Source organism: Lepeophtheirus salmonis, chromosome 12 (genome assembly GCF_016086655.4).
Source record: "Lepeophtheirus salmonis chromosome 12, UVic_Lsal_1.4, whole genome shotgun sequence".
NCBI classification, from domain to species: domain Eukaryota; kingdom Metazoa; phylum Arthropoda; class Copepoda; order Siphonostomatoida; family Caligidae; genus Lepeophtheirus; species Lepeophtheirus salmonis.
In genome coordinates, this window is record NC_052142.2 from 3,643,507 (window position 1) to 3,659,992 (window position 16,486).

At 32.9% G+C, this 16,486-nt stretch overlaps 1 protein-coding gene and 1 long non-coding RNA gene across 40 annotated transcripts in view; one reads left to right on the forward strand and one right to left on the reverse strand.

Moving 5' to 3' along the window:
• LOC121127131 (uncharacterized) overlaps positions 1–16,486 on the reverse strand; it is a 100,558-nt gene that overhangs the window by 28,629 nt on the left and 55,443 nt on the right. For 21 of the 39 annotated variants that reach the window (XM_071892230.1, XM_071892253.1, XM_071892234.1 and 18 more), the window contains exon 2: positions 16,025–16,394. The exons of 16 other annotated variants lie outside the window; for them this stretch is intronic. The gene's annotated coding sequence lies outside the window, so the exon portion shown is untranslated. The remainder of the gene's footprint in view (positions 1–16,024; positions 16,395–16,486) is intronic. 2 more of the 39 variants (XM_071892242.1, XM_071892229.1) reach the window with 1 other exon arrangement.
• On the forward strand, positions 1,734–14,627 carry LOC139906826 (uncharacterized). Its single transcript, XR_011782810.1, has 2 exons — positions 1,734–7,396; positions 7,459–14,627. It is a non-coding gene; the product is annotated as an uncharacterized lncRNA (long non-coding RNA).

Here is a 16,486-nt window from a genome sequence, read left to right on the forward strand (position 1 = left end):
CATAAATGTGGAAGTGCTATTAAAACATCATAATTTCTGGGATATTATGATTTCATTTGAAGATTCACATGAAGATCCCAATCACTATAATTGTAAATATTTATTTTGTTAAAAATTTGATGATGGACTCACAAAATAGAGACGATTACACAGGGGAACAATAAATTTTCACCAATGAAATTAAACCAAGAATATCATTTGTCTTTGAGTGCAAAATCAAAAATTGATCTAAGTTTTTCTCTGTGTCATCAGTTTTCGGAAATATTTGAGATTATAATAATTCGAGACTATTATTGTTCAGATACATTTTCCATCATTAAGACAATCACTAAATTGAAGTACGATGAATCAAACTGATGAAAAAAGGTATTTTATGATTATAAAAGTGTTTTTTTATTCTGTATTCTCTTCTGAACTCGACATATTTCTATTTTTAGGCTGAAAAATGATGAAAAATGAAACTCTTCTTGAGACCATTATAACTTATTTTTTATTTTATCTTTTGTTTAAAATAATACTTATTTAAAAAATAAGGATCTCCAAGGACTTTAGTTCAATTTTGAGTAAACCCATTTTTTAGGGGGATGAACAAGCAATATGTAACATTATCTTATACGGTATACGATTCCATTGTCCTAATAATGACGTCATACCCTGTGATGAATAAAATTGTAACATAAATATAATTAGTACCGCACTTCGCTCGAATTCAAATAAAATAATTATTAATTACTATGAAGTATATTTTGAATATTAAAATCATCATGAATTGATCTCTTCATTGTTTCTATCCTGGAATCCCCTCGAATAAAGGAGTCTACTCTACTCTCTTATGAAGCTTTGTAGTTTTTCTCGGATGAATATTCAATACGTTGTCCCTCGTAAAATACAGAGTTCTGAATAAGACTAACAGCATCTCTTGAGATGGATGATCAAGTTAGAAGTATCTTCCTCTGGTCCTAATTCTTTGAGAACAAAAAAGTCCACTTCTTCAGGTATTCATGAATGAAGAATGATCATAGGCTTTAAAAATTGTCGAAGTAAAATTGCATTTCAATTTCAAATTGTAGTATATTTTAGTTTTATGGTTATAACTTCTCATTGTTGTACTAACTAGTTAACAAATTATTAATAATATATTTCACATCTACAGCATTTTATCTTAATCTGGAAGTAAATGGATCCTGTCATAGTTTCAACCGTTGAATATATTCATTGTTCTATATGGATGGAGAGATTCCAGCTAAAGGAACTTGTCGACTCTACTCTAGTATAAAGCTCAGTTTTGTTCGGTTTTCTTCTTTGGCTAAGTTTTCATCCTATTACACTCCCTTAGATATTGGAATTCGAGCATCTCTTGTTAAGGATAAAGTATCTCGGTTCTCTTCTTTTGTCCTAATTCATAAAGAAAATTTTGTCTTTTAACTAATGAAGGATCAAGCTATGCAAATGAGAAACCTTTTCATATTGATAAGTTGTCCCTTCATTTACTCAAATATTTTTAATATATTCAAATTCTATAATTGCAGCTAATATATAATACCAATGTTTGGATATCACCTAATATTTTACTGAATTATAATTGCGTATATCATATCAGGTCTTTTATTTTATTCAATTATAATTGTAGTGTCTCAAAGAGGATGTATACCTCGACACTAACCAATTCAGCATACATATTTTATCAATTACTAATAAATGTAACTTTGAACTATTTTTTAATAATCTTTTTATTTTGAGTTAATAGGTGAGAATAATTTATTATATGAAGACAAGGATATCTCATTTACACTAGTAATACCACGAAATATAATTTTGAAAAGACTAGATATATTTTAATATACATATGTATTTTTATTTCATAATATAAGGTAAAAATGTTCTTCTATTAAATTTTTTTGTTTGTTCAGTCTCACTACAATCTCTTTTTATGCTCCAGCTATAGTCTGCTAGCATATGCACATGCCATCTTCTTACATGGCGTTTTTTCATAACCATTAAATCTTGATGAATATACATATATATTCTTCATGTAATCATTTTTGTAACTATTAAGTGGAATAGATCTTTCATATGATCTCAGATATATTAAAAACAATACCGTTTTGCAAATTTCGAAAACAGATAACTATGATACTATGTCATTAAATGTACTATTTTTTTCCTCTGGAAGATATACAAATACAAGCTTTTATGATCATATTTTAGATATTGGAAATAAAGATCATTTAAAATCTCAATCAACACAAGAAATGATCTAGAATTATCTAACCTCTAAGTATTTGTTAATTTTATTTTATTTCAATAAATTTCTTGATGATCTCTGCTATATATACTGATTTTCATATCGTTTTCACAAGATCAGAATAGTTCCATTTTAGTTTTGCAAAATGTCTTCAATTAATACTTCTATACGTACGTCCTCAAATAATCCAAACTTAATTTCTATATATGTCGTCGTTACATATTTATAGGTCAGAAGAGGAATATAAATTATTTAACAAAGCATACTTACTTGGCCTATTTTAAAATGTCAATAGGTAATCAAGATAAGTCGTGGGCACCTCACATAGTGTGTAATACTTGTAAAATAAATTTAAGTCGATCGATCGAAGAAAAACTAAATAAGATGTCGTTTGGTGTACCTATAGTCTGGCGAAAACCAAAAGATCATTTCTCCGATTGTTATTTCTGTCTGGTGAAGACATTTCGTTTTTCCAATAAAAATAAATGTCATATCGTGTATCCAAATTTGTGTTCAGCAACCAGACCCATTCTTCATTTTGATCAAATTGCGGTACCAACATATGAATCTCCTCTAGAAAATCAAGGCGACGTTGAAAGAAATTATCCAGACTTTGAAATTTTAGAAGACGCATCTTGTAAATATAAAGAATTTGACCAGCAATAATTAAATGATTTGATTCGTGATTTAGGATTAGGGAAAAAAGCATCTGAGCTCTTAGCTTCAAGGTTGAGCAAAAAAAAAAATCCTTAAGTACGAGGTTAGTGTCTCATTCTATCGAAAACGAGAAAATAATTTCCTGGAATACTTTCAATTTAAGGAGGGTCTTGTTTATTGCCACAGCATTCCTGGCTTGTTAACGGAATAATTGACCCGATGAATGGAGGTTATTTATAAATAGCTCAAAGAATAGTTTAAAATGTGTTCTTCTACACAATGGAAATATTTTTGGTACAATTCCAATTGGACATTCTGTTATTCTTTCTGAAGTGTATGGGGACATTAAGAAATTTCTTGAGTTAGTTCACTATGATATACACAAGTGGATAATATGAGTTGATTTCAAAAGGGTGTGTTTCCTTCTTGGCCAACAGCTTGGTTACACGAAATATCCATGTTTTCTATGTTTATGGGACAGCAGAGCTAGAGACCAGCATTGGGTTAAAACTGATTGGTATCTTAGACTAAATTAAACCCCTGTAGATAAAAATCTTATTAATGAGTTGCTAGTTGAACGGGAGAAAATTATTTTCCCACCTCTCCACATAAAACTAGGACTCATGAAACAATTTATCAAAGCTTTACCCTATGATGGAGAATGCTTCAACTACTTTGTATCGAAATTTCAGAAACTTCCAACTGATAAAATAAAAAATGGTGTATTTGATGGACCAAAAATACGAAAACTCATCAGGGATGAAGAGGTTGCTAATAAAATGACCGATAAGGAGAGGAATGATTGGGTTTGTTTAAAAGATGGGGTGGATCTGTGTGGATGAAAACAGTATTTTTGTTCTTTTTCGGATCTTGGACCATAGCTCTCCCAATGAACAGGTAAACATGATCTTATTTGATGACCATATAAGATTTCATTTGGTGATCTTCCAACAGCCTTTCGAGTGTTTTGAAATTCCATTCCAGGATTCCATGTAAGAATAAAACAGATCTACATTTTCCTCCTGTTTTCATTAATAGATTCTTTATACATTTCACCAAACTCTCAGTATGTATATTTCTTTGCGGAAAATGGGTGAAGAAGTTTTCGATGTTACTCCACACATCTTCAAGAATGTCTGAAATTCCCTGGAACTAAACTGAGGGTTTTGATCTGTTCTTATTTTCATCGACTGATGTTAGATTTCCTTCTAACATTTTGACCTTCTTTATCAAAACTCGATTTTGCTCATCTAATTCGCCCTTCGTAGGCATTCTGGGATCTTTCCATTAACTCAATCTTCACGACCTACCAATTGCAACATGTTATGTTTAGAACGATCCAATAAATAAATTTCAAACACTTAGAACAGACTAACTCTTTATTGCATATATTAATAAATATTTACACATACTATCTATTTACAGGTTGATTCTTATATCATATCAGTGCCAATTGTTTTAATCATAATATTTCTAAGAATATTCAAGTAACACAATCGTTTTTTCAACTTAGAGTATAATTTATCTCATAGGTCCGTCTCGTGTAAAGAAATTGTGATAACTGTCCATAAGGCAGAAAGGACAGGAGTCTCCTTAAGTTTAATAAACATTTGCTTTAATATATTGTAAACAAATAATACTGAGTCTCGAACTTAAAATCTCTTCATCGATGTACGTGGGGCTCTTCTTTCTTTACCAACCCTAGTGTTATGCAAAGTTATTTTCTTCATATTCATAACCTATTTTTATCTCTTTAATCAAACTGTCTTTAAAAAACCTTGTAATATGAGTATGGTTAACCCCTCGCATTTTGTTACTATAACTATAAAAATATCAGGACTTTCAAGGGAGTCTCCCATCTAAGTGTTGAAATTCAAAATCCATAAAAGATCTATGCGAGTTCGATTCAAATATAGTATATTGAGTCAAGATATTCTCTCCAGCAATTGTTCATTTTCTAGATCTTTTGTAATTACCTTCTTTTCCTTCCCTTTTCTTGGACCTGCTTCCCTGAGTCGATACGCTTAAAGTTAATATGTTACCTCTAGATTTCACAGATAAACTGTTCTATTCACAAGGAATAATTTCGGAGTTCTTGAATACCTTCCTATTTTCTTTTTCTAGATAAATCTCAGCATTGGAGTTTTCATTATTGATTTTAGGACTTGACACTAGGTTTGTTACAACTATTTTTTCTAACTGGACTTGTATTTTCTAATTTTTGGTTCGATTTATAATCATTAACTTCACCTTCTGTTGGACTTGCAGAAAGCAAAAGTGAATGACGGATTTTGGAAAAATGTCAATAATTTTGGAATTTTTTTAATAAGACTTAGAGACACGACCTTTGTGAGTATGCTCACTCAATATGGCCGCCCTCAGCAGCAATCGCAGCCTCCACATGGAGGCGGAAAGCCTTGTAGGAGTTGACTATGAATTTCTCGTACAAGTTGTTCCACTCCTTCACAATGGCGGCCTTCAGGGAGTCCATGTTCGGATGAGATGTCCGATTAGTCTTTCTCTCCAAAGTGCCACACACAGAAAAGTCCAACTGGTTCAAATCCGGCGAAGATGATGGTCACAGGTCCTGGGGCAAAAAATCACCAAATGTTGTCGGCGCAGAACTTCTGGCATTTGGCTGATATTTGTGAGGGTGTGCCATCTTGGGTCTACACACAGCTGTCCTCTGGTATTGAGTCATGGCAGAATGGTGAACCTCAGCACATTGTAGTAGGCCTCCTGGCCGATTTTCTCCCCAAACTTAAAAAGAACGGACCCCACGACCCCCAGGACCATTGTTTGAGCCAGATGTTTTGTGCGGAACACCCCCTTGACCTCCTCTGTTGATCTTCCAAGCTAATGTTCGTTCCAACGGTTGTAGACCTGGTACAAGGTGAAAATCTTCTCATCAGAGAAAAAATTTACTATGGATCAATTTGCCTTAATCCACGTACGCAGTTCGGTTTGTGCCTCTGATATCGATCAAGAGTATTAGATTATAGTTTTTTTCACGTATTTTGTACCATTTGATATTATATTCGTTTCTTATGTGTATACACAATAAATTTCATACTAAGGATACGGGTTCGTCCAGAGCGTAAAAATCATCTCAATCCTTGGATATCCATTGTCAGATCTTTGAATGTTCCAAGGGTAAACGCCTACTTAGAGGAACAGACTCCGAATGGCTAGTTTGGAAGATCGCAAAATTGTTAGTAAATATGTTAATGTTGTTTGAAATATCATATTTCTACTCTTGATCTACTTGTTAGGAAGTTGATTACTGAAGGTGATCGTTTGCATAATGCTATTTTATTTGAAAAATAGAAACAATGAAATCATTCTTCTAGGAAATCCCTGTTCTTAAAATGTTTCATCATCCGAGTGTTAGTCCTCTCAAGAAATCCTGAGTGCGCTCTCGCTGCCTCTCAGTTACTACTTTTGTAAGCACACTTCCGCTCGTTTTGTAAAGTAATGAGCGCGCTCTCTCTCTCAATGAAAAATGAGTGAGCTCATTTTTTCGCTTGTATTTAAACTTCACAACTTTTTATGTATGTATTTTACAAAAAAAAATCCAATTCAATTTTTTCCCTTTTAAACCTGTTTTATCTAATAGATAAGGGTGATAATTTTGTTAAGAATAGAAAAGCGTGCGCGGAGAAAGGAATAAATACGCATGGCATCATTGATTAAATAATATACATCTTCTTCTATCAATCATGAACGTTATCATTCCCGCCTTTATTATTCAATATTAATATAATATGACATGGTGATAGTCGATAGAAAATTGAATAAAATCTCCAAAATGACGTCGTCTTCTGTCTGGATTTCTGAAAATGGAGGCCCAGGAATTTGGAAAATACTTACCGGATGAGAAACAGATGGTTTGTCGGATTTGTGGATATAAATGTGCCTTTAGTCCCCTGTCTAGAATTACATGCCACTCATTATTCTCATTTCATATCAAGAGCATGGATATTCATCTAAAAAATCAAGTTAATGATGAATTCATCAAGTCAGACCTTAACTTTGATCTCACAAAGCTGCTTATTGCATGTAATATACCCTTATCCATTGCTAATTATCTACCTTCAAAAAATTTATGGAGAAATACACGGGTAAACATATCCCTTCACGAGGAACCATCATTAAATTAATGGAGGATTTTGGTACTGATGTCATTTATAGAAATACATTTAAAAATGTTTTCAGTCATCCACACCAAATGACGATCAAGTTATCAGTAAAAAGTATTTACTAATATCGAAATGGAACTCTGAATTTTGTACTATGTCACAGTAAGTATTCACTTTTTTTTTAAATCTAACCATAAAATATGATTCTATTTTAGCTAAACATATCAAAAATTATGATACAAAACTCATTAAATGGCAAAAACATCTGCTTAAATGGTCACAACAACGGGGGTAGTAGCTTTGGATGGTTCGCAACTAGTTTGTCTGATACTATTTTCTTCGCTTAAAGACTTGGGTATGATCATTAGGTTTTCCAATATTACATAGTCAATAAATATTACTTTTTTATCACTTAAGGCTTAGCTACGGTTGATAGGCTCCAAGAAATGGTGGTCAGAAAACTCATAAAAGGCAAATACAACTGTTTAAATGGTCACATCAACGGGCGTAGTTACATTGGGTGTAGCATTATAATTAGCAATTGCGTATATCCTTCATCATAATAGTATGTTGTTATATAATAAATAACAGGGAAAATATCTTTTTTTGATGCTCTTAATAAGGAGTAATATGGCTGGACATTACTACATAATTAGCTTTTGCTATAAATCTTTAAGATGGATTTATTTGTAACATGTTTTTTATTAGTATATTTATTGTCTAATTTTATGATTTTGACATTTACTTTATTATTAATAATTATTTGTTGTTACTTATATGATTCCAATTGTTTAATTTGGTATATTTAACATAAATGGATGATGGTATATTTTTTATTATGTAGATTATATGTAATTAAAGGCTTCTTTTTTAAACTTGGAACTTCAAATATATTTCGAAATACTCTACTTTGTCGTTTCATTAGCTATTATTCTGAGAATAAGGTTCATAATGAATTACAATTTCATGGAGTGTGACATTTTAAGATCTACTGTAACGGATAAAAAACGTCGAAGTCAATTATACGTAGTATATTTTCATTAAACATTTTGCTAATAAATACTTTCGTTATACCCAAAAAAAATCATAATAAAGCAGGCAAATGATAATCACATCAGTATTTTAAACAATGACACCATGTGTCTTTTTTTTCCCCCCTTCTCCTTGCACGCGTTTTTCTCTACAATATTATCAACTTTACTAATTATAATGGTAAAAAGGACACTTTGATACCAAGATCATGTATCTAGCTTCAATATTAAGGAAGTTATGACCAAATTATCAGCAGCATTTCTCCCCATTTTTTCGTAGTGTTAAATCAACTTATGTTGTAACCTACACCAAAATCTGTAATATAATAAAATATGATATTTCAACAAAACAACTCGACTTTCTTAAACATCAAGAGAGAATTAAATTAAATATTCATGAATTACAGAATATAGTAGTGTGCAAAAGATGATATTTTTTAATAGCTACAATTAAATTGTATAAGATGAAATTCGAGTATATGAATACCACGCTCTCCATACAATTAATGATAGTTACTGAGAAAAAAAAGGAGAAGTTAAAAATTGAGGCAATTACTTCATATTGCGAAGTAATAAAGATTGAAAGTACAAATGTCCTGTTAAAATTGATGTACGTCGCATAACCAGATTTTTTAGAAAATTTGAGAATAATTTGATCTTGTAGATAGATATGTGATCAATTTTTCCTTTCAGTTGATTGTATTCATCTTGCACGTATGACAGATGACTGGCAATGGTTATTCTTACGTTGGTTCGAGAAGTTTTCAGACTGAGTCGACCCAAACGAATACATCCATGCATTCCTAGAGGTTTTTACTGACGAACCTGTTAGGATTCTTGTGATATCTTGGTTTGACTGGCTTGATATCTTCCATCCTTTTACTCAGGCTTACAGCAGAGGGGTCCAACGTAGAAGTTTTTCCAATGAATTATCCGGGAAGACAGAGTGTTGAACCATATACCAATTGTAAGGAGGATTGACTAATGTCTTCTTCCAGGGAATATCGAGCTCAAAAGGAGGATGAGCGGAATGGAGAATATCCAGGATGTGTTGGAACGTGAGTGCACGTAGTAGGCAGATTGTATTTCTCTTTGGGAACGTGCAAACATAGTGTTCACTTCAGGATAATAACTTTACGTGTGGTGGTGAGATTCTCCAAGGAATTAAATAATGTGCAAACATAGGTAAGATTAGAAATGACTTTCCTATGTCGCTGGGGATGATGGGTGGGCTTCTGAAGCGTGAAATCCATCCATCAATGGATTCTCCAGCCATTTTGTCTTTCTTTATGCTATGCCAAATGAGTGGGGATGTTAGCAGCTGCTGAGTTGCGCGAATGATGGGATATGAAAGTTCATGGACTTGTTTGAAGATTCAATGTTGGAAAGGGAAGTATCATCGTACAATTAAAATATCAGTTCCACCTACAGTTATCTTTTTTAATTTAATCGAAGGGTTGGCGATTAGTTGCAGAAGCTCTGGACAGGATGACTTGGAAGATGCAATGGCGGCATATTCGATGAGGGGTGCGCTGAAGAGGGACTTGCCGTTACGTGAAAGTACGTCAGCAGGGAGTTTATCTTCAACTTCGATTTGGCAATATCTGTAGTATATTTCGATAGAAACTCCAGGTGACGTAGTTGTATATATTGGTGAGTTTGTTGACTTGTAGTTAAGGAACGCAGTTGTAAGCGGTTTATGGTCAGTCAGAACGTGGACGTTGTACCGATCTATAACCAACTGTGCATTCAGAGCTTTGTAATCGCCACAAGGGTGAACTCCAACATTGTTCTTTGGAACGATGTGTAGAGCAGTGGCCCAGCAACTTGAACTGAGATGGATGATGCCTTGCTGTAAAAGAGTCAATTTCATTTTTACTATGTTGAAGAACACAGGAGCCAGATAGAGAGCTATAGCATGAGTGGGTCGTCCAGTAGTATTTATGCAATGTGTGACTGAATGTTTGAGGGTAATCTTCGTCGAATAAGGCTGAGAAATGGAAGGGAATTCTCCAACAATAGTAGATAAACGATTCAAAGATGCTATTACCGTTATTTCATTAGTAATAACATTGCTCAAGTTTGCAAAGGTACTGCGGAGGGTGAACAAATCAAACAATCTTCTTCTTTTTTTTTTTATTATCATAAAAAAAAATCAGCTTTAATCATTTTGACAATGGGGAATGTCAACTGAAACTCGTGTCTCATCCCTAAACTTATCTTCAAAGATGTATTTCTATGTACGGCAATCTTGCTGCTGTTAACTCTATACAGGCATGAAGTGGGACGGCCAGAGCCATGGTTGTAATATACCAGAACGATGCTGACGCATGCCGTAGTATATATTAACAACTTTAGGTGAGATAGTGGATAGTCTTGTATCGCTGCGTTGGCAAACAGGGTGGGATACTACTGCTTACCATCTGAGTGTAAAGGTTTGTGATTCTCATATCACCAAGGTTGTTTGCATCAGTGGGCTATGTCTCCATATCTGGCATGGTAAAAGCATAAAAGTCGGCAAGACAATGAAATGGAACAACCTCTGTATGTTGTGCAATTTCTTCCTCTATCACGATTTAATTTTTCACATCAAGACTTGAGGGAAAGATACATCTTATTGATCATGGTGACGAGATGATTGATAGTATGCTCATAGGCTGTTGCTTCTAAGTAACAAACGTTGGAGGGAGGATTGTAACTCGTCATCTCGTCAATGAGCTTCGAGGTTCCAACAGATCCAGCTTATCCTTCACATAAAAGAGTCCCACTTATATGAAATAAGACAGCCGTTGGTAATAAATCTTACACCATCCTTCGTTAAAACATTTCAGGAGTTTTCTCGTCTCCCATTACCTTTTTGGAAAGAAACTCTTTGAGGCAAGCCGTGAGGTTTGCTAGGCATCTCTCTAATATAGTTTCCTTTAGTTACTCATATGGTTAGTCTGATTCCTTTCAGCAAGGACATCAAAGAATTTGATATGGATGTTGGTGGGTAAGATTCCAGTGGCTCGAGAAATTTACCGACACTGTTTGGGGTTCTATCTACTTGGAAACCAAACTCCAGGATATCGAACCACATTATGGAGTCTTGAGGATAGAATAGCAGTGCTGTAAATGCAGAAACTGTGTCTGTGTCATGTGGGTGGTTATCAGGCATAGTAGTGGCCGGTTGTATTGTCTATATATTTATAGTGTCTTTAGGTGTATGTTGATTAAGAGAGGCGTTTGGCTGTGGTTGGTGTATAGGTAGGAGGTAAAAGGCGAGTAGAGCGAGCGATCATTGTGCCAGTGAGCGGACAATGTGCGAGCAAGTAAACAGGTTGACGATGTATAAGCTGTATGTCAGCAGGGGTTGGCTCAGCAATGATATGACGCCCGATTTAAGCAGCACGTGTGTCTATACAGTCGACTAAGACAGAGAATATTACTTAAGCCATAACCCAACGCCGGTCACTCCTCGTCTTTCAGAACTGGAATGTCACCTGTGTAACCACAAGATACTTAGTAGTAAGGCAGCTGAAATAAATGGGGCTGGAGATTATCAAGCTACCGAGTGTAGGATCTCCCAGAAAACAACAAGCCGTTAATGTAACGGAGCCTGAGCCTCTCAAGTTTGTTCTCAGTAAGAATAACCGATGTAGATTTAAAGTTTGAAAACATGTAAACTTAACCTAACGTAATATGACTAATAAAATTATATGTTTATTCAAAAATAATGTCATGTATTTAAAAGTTATCAAAGGGGTTTTTTCCTTTTAATTTCAATAAATAAAATATTAATAACAAATATCCTAGAGGAAGCTAACAGAGGAAAAAAAAGTTTCTTTTTCTAGTCTTCTCTTTCTCTGCTACAAGTCAACAAAAAAAGCTTTTCATGTAATATATGTACTTTTCTAACTTATTGGTGTTTTAAATTTGAAATATTAAGATGATGTAATCTCAAATTGACTGAGATGTATAACGTTTTTGGATATATAACGCTGATATATAGCTATCAAAGGGAAGCATTTCTTATGATGCTAAATTAGGTATGTAAATCATTAACATGTTCTTCATTGAAAAGGTGTCAAACCCCTCGTCTTTCACATCTCCTTAATAAATAAAGACAACTCAAAACCATACTAAATTACTTTTTAGTTCCTTTGTAAGTGAGGACTTCCAAATTTAACTAGGAATATACCGAAATACCAGACTTTTTAAAGATGTGACATTAGATTATATTTTTTCTGGATTTTACATATTCTTTTTATTTTAAAATCAAATGTCTGCATCGATGATTTCTTAGGAAACATTTCAAAAATATATGGGATATTGTGTTACGAAATGTTTAGGTTTTGTAATACAAAATAACCTGACTATATTTAAAGTGAGTGATTAACATAAAGAAAAATTTATTTGCAATTAATATAATACCAAAAACAATATTACCTTGTTATTATTTGTCTAACATAATTAATGTCTCCAAAAGGATTATCTTGTATGAAGCAATCTTTCAAAAAAAAAAAAAACTCCAACTTTGAGATGCCTAAGTCTGATATTTATATTAAATATATTTGTTGAAATCGTAAAGAATCGTAAATCGTAAAACCTTTAATAAACACTGGTTTAGTCATTATATCCATTTTAAACAGTCAAGTTTTTAAGTATTATTATGATGTTGAAATATTTATAACTTTATATGGAACGATGCAGCTCAATGGACAACGCACAAGGGATAAATTATTTTCTTGAACTCAAAGTGTGTAAGTTCAGCCCTAGTCGTTCCTAGAGAAGGAAATATACTTTATCTATATGGAATTCAAGGAAGATTCCTATTTCAGATGGAATAAATGTAATACTATAATGTTTACTTGTACTTAATCAGTGCAACTCCATCTGACCAATTATAGGAACATTTAAAAAAAAAAAAGAATTGTTAGATCTACAGTTCCAATTAATAAGGAAATACACCCCACCATCTTATTTTACAACCTAACATGGTGTAAGCGTATTCAATTACGTTTAAAAAAGGAAGATCTGCAGTTCCAACTTCCAAATAATAGAATAGTCAATCCAGTTCAATTCTGAAACACAGCCCACGTCTACACGTGAATCAACTTACTATAAATATGTCTATTACCAGTACTCTTCACTTCGCGTCTCTACGCTTGACGTACCGAAGTTATTTCCTTATTATAGAAAGGTTGCGATAATTGAATTTTAACGTTCCTTTGTCGCTATTTCCAATTTAGAGATAGAAAGAGAAAGTATGAACTACCGGCAAACTTGTATAGGACACCCTTAAAACCTATCAGTAAGTAAGCAGAACAATAATTTATGGTTATCTATGTCAGAAGATATCTTGTCTCACAATGCTATCATACTTTTATTACATTCTCTCAGGCTTGGTTTTTATGCTCAATATTATTTAGCAAATATTCATATCCCTACATATTATTTACTTATATGGTAGGATTTCTTTGTAAATGAACATAAATCATTTTTTTTATGTATATAATTATAGGCAAAAACCTTTTTAGAAATATTTAATTTCTTACTTGCCCTTGAAATATTTCACGCGGAACATAAATTTTAATATTTGGATACATAATTTTAATTACCAAGCAACTTTTTTTTAGTTTTTATCAACTTATAACCTTATGATTTTGTAACAATTTATTATACTTCCACGAATTATTTCTAATTTTAGGTGAAAAAATTATAAAGAATTATTAATTATTATATATTTTTTGGTAGAGCACAAAAGTATATGGTTTCTTTAATGATGAAGAAGAGAGTATCTGAAATTTTAAAAAAAGTGAAAAAAGAAAGATAAATTAATAATATGGTTAAAAGATGTTTCATAAACGTATATCTCGACAATAAAATAAAGTGCGGTCCAAAAGGGGCTAAAATCCCTTAGGACCCCATTCCAAAAAAAAATATTTTATGATATGTAATTTATGGGTTTTTGACTATGATTAAAAATTCATTTTCTGATTGCCTCTCTTACGAACAAAACTTCAGCTAATACCGGGTTTATGAAATACAATAAAGTGTTGTTGATTAAGTTAAGTAATTAAAATTTTGAGATACCCAAAAACTCCGACCTTCCCGAAAAAAAAAATTATAACCTTCAAAAAATCCTAATAATAATTGCATTTGCCGCACAATAGAAAACATCATGGATGATTCTGATAATTTCGCAAAGAAAAATTATATAATGCTCAATGCATGGTCATAGATTAAAATAATATAATTCACCATTATGTTTTATAAAGAAACTGAAAATTAAAACGATCACCCTCGTAATTAGAAGAATGTTTGGGAGAAGAAGAGTATAGCAGTGAGGGCGTTTCATTAAATTAGGTGAGAGGAGCTATGAGTTAAGGAAATAAACAAAAAGCATACACCGTTCCTAGTGTTGGAATCTAGCTCTTAGATGTGGTCACGAATAGAATTACATAAGCTACATATTTTTCCCTCCAAAAAAGAGTAGGATTACATAAAGTACATAATTTCCTTCTAAAAGAGAAAAGCTTTTTGTCAGTATATTCCAAGTACTGACAATACATATAGGGGAGGCAAAAAGGATCTTCTAAAGGGGTTGACATTAGCTGACTCAGTAGACGTAGTGACGTCACTGTGACAGTATTTCAGGTAATTTCATTGAAGTGAAGTGACTAAAGTGACTATTAAGCAAAAATGGCATTATCTCGAGGTTCAAAGCGTGTTTGCGCCATGTCCTACTGTCCCAATCTACGGGATGCCCAGTATTTTTCATTTCCTCAGAAAAATTAATGCTCCATCATCTTTGGATCTTAGTCTGCAGGACAAAAGACCCAATAAATATTAAGAATGCCAAGATTTGTGATTGACATTTTACATCCAATGATTATGAGCAGAATCTCCAGGCTGAGATTCTTGACTTAAAGGCAAGGAAGAAATTAAAAAGTGATGCAGTCCCCTCACTTCATATTTTGCTTTCATTCTCCCAGTTCAGATGAACCCAAATCCTTCAGGTATATACTTAAGGAAACTAGCAAAAGGGAAGAGCTTGTGAAACAACTACTTGAACCAAGTAAGGTCCTGGAAATCAGTAGGGACTTTGAAACAGAAACTGATAATGAAGAGCTCATGGAAATTTGAAGCGAGATCACTGTGTCCTAACATGAGCCTTTAACCAGGGCGCAAAATTCTCAGATTCACGTTTACGAATTCGAAAAAGGAGTCCAGTGTGAGTAAGTAAATGGGCTTTTGTTTTGGGCGGGCAAATGCAAAAAATTGAAAACCAAGAGCAAGTTACCAAACTCAAAGAAGTTTAAACAAAAATTTAATAAGGACTACTCTAGAAAAGAGCCATTCCAAAATCATAGTAAGAAGAATGATAGATATCTTAAAGAATTTCAATCGAGGATATTCCACAGAGGATGTAACCACTGCCCTCATCTTACAAAGCATTAGTTCCCGAGCTTTTTGAATATTCACGTGCCAGGAAACTTCTTCCATTGCCCAGTCGCCAGACTCAAGAAATCTTTGTACAAGATTTTATGTGTGAACCCTGGCTTCCTCGAACAAAGCACCAAAATCTGTCTGGAAAAAAAACAAGTTTTTCTGGAAGAATTTCATGTGCATATCACGGTTTTTTTTCGGGATGAGATGGAAGTGAGAAGAACGTTTGAAATTTCCTTTAAACTTAAGCAAATATTTGGACCTTGGAAAAAAATGCAGGTTGTAATATAAAGCTCTAACTGAAGAAGTCAAGATTTAATCTGAGAATGCTTATAAAGATTGGTTAATTAATTATTCATGGATGTATGTAAAAAAATATGAAGGCTATAATTTTTACTTATTGCTATTCTTTTATACACCACTCTTATACTATGTAATAAAATAGCTAATTAGATCATATACATAAAACATATTATTATAAGCTGAATACAGATAGTTCATTATTATTAATATATACTCACTGTATGCAAATTAATGTTAGTCCTTTTGAACAATTTGTTGTGAAATAGATTTTTATTATTCTATAAAATATCAAGGAAGGATATTGTTCATTTTCCTAACAATCCAAATAAGTATTGGCAAGGATTTGCTTTTATACACATTCATACCAATATAAATTAAATATTTTTGCTTTTTATACTTTTTGGAATAGTTCTAAGTTTTCCATTGTGTATAGTGTTGCGTTAGTCCTGATTAATCCGGTCTTGTCCATTCCAGTCTTAGGACTGTCAGTCTTTGGAATCGATCCTTTAAGACCATAGGTTCTTGGGACCTATCCTTAGGACCGTCGTTCCTTGGAATTTTTCATACAAATTTCGAAGGTTTATTAAGCTAAATAAGATATATTAAATATGTGTTAAGAGTATTGCACATATCTTACAATAAATATTATAATTTTTATAATAATAGGAACATATTATAGT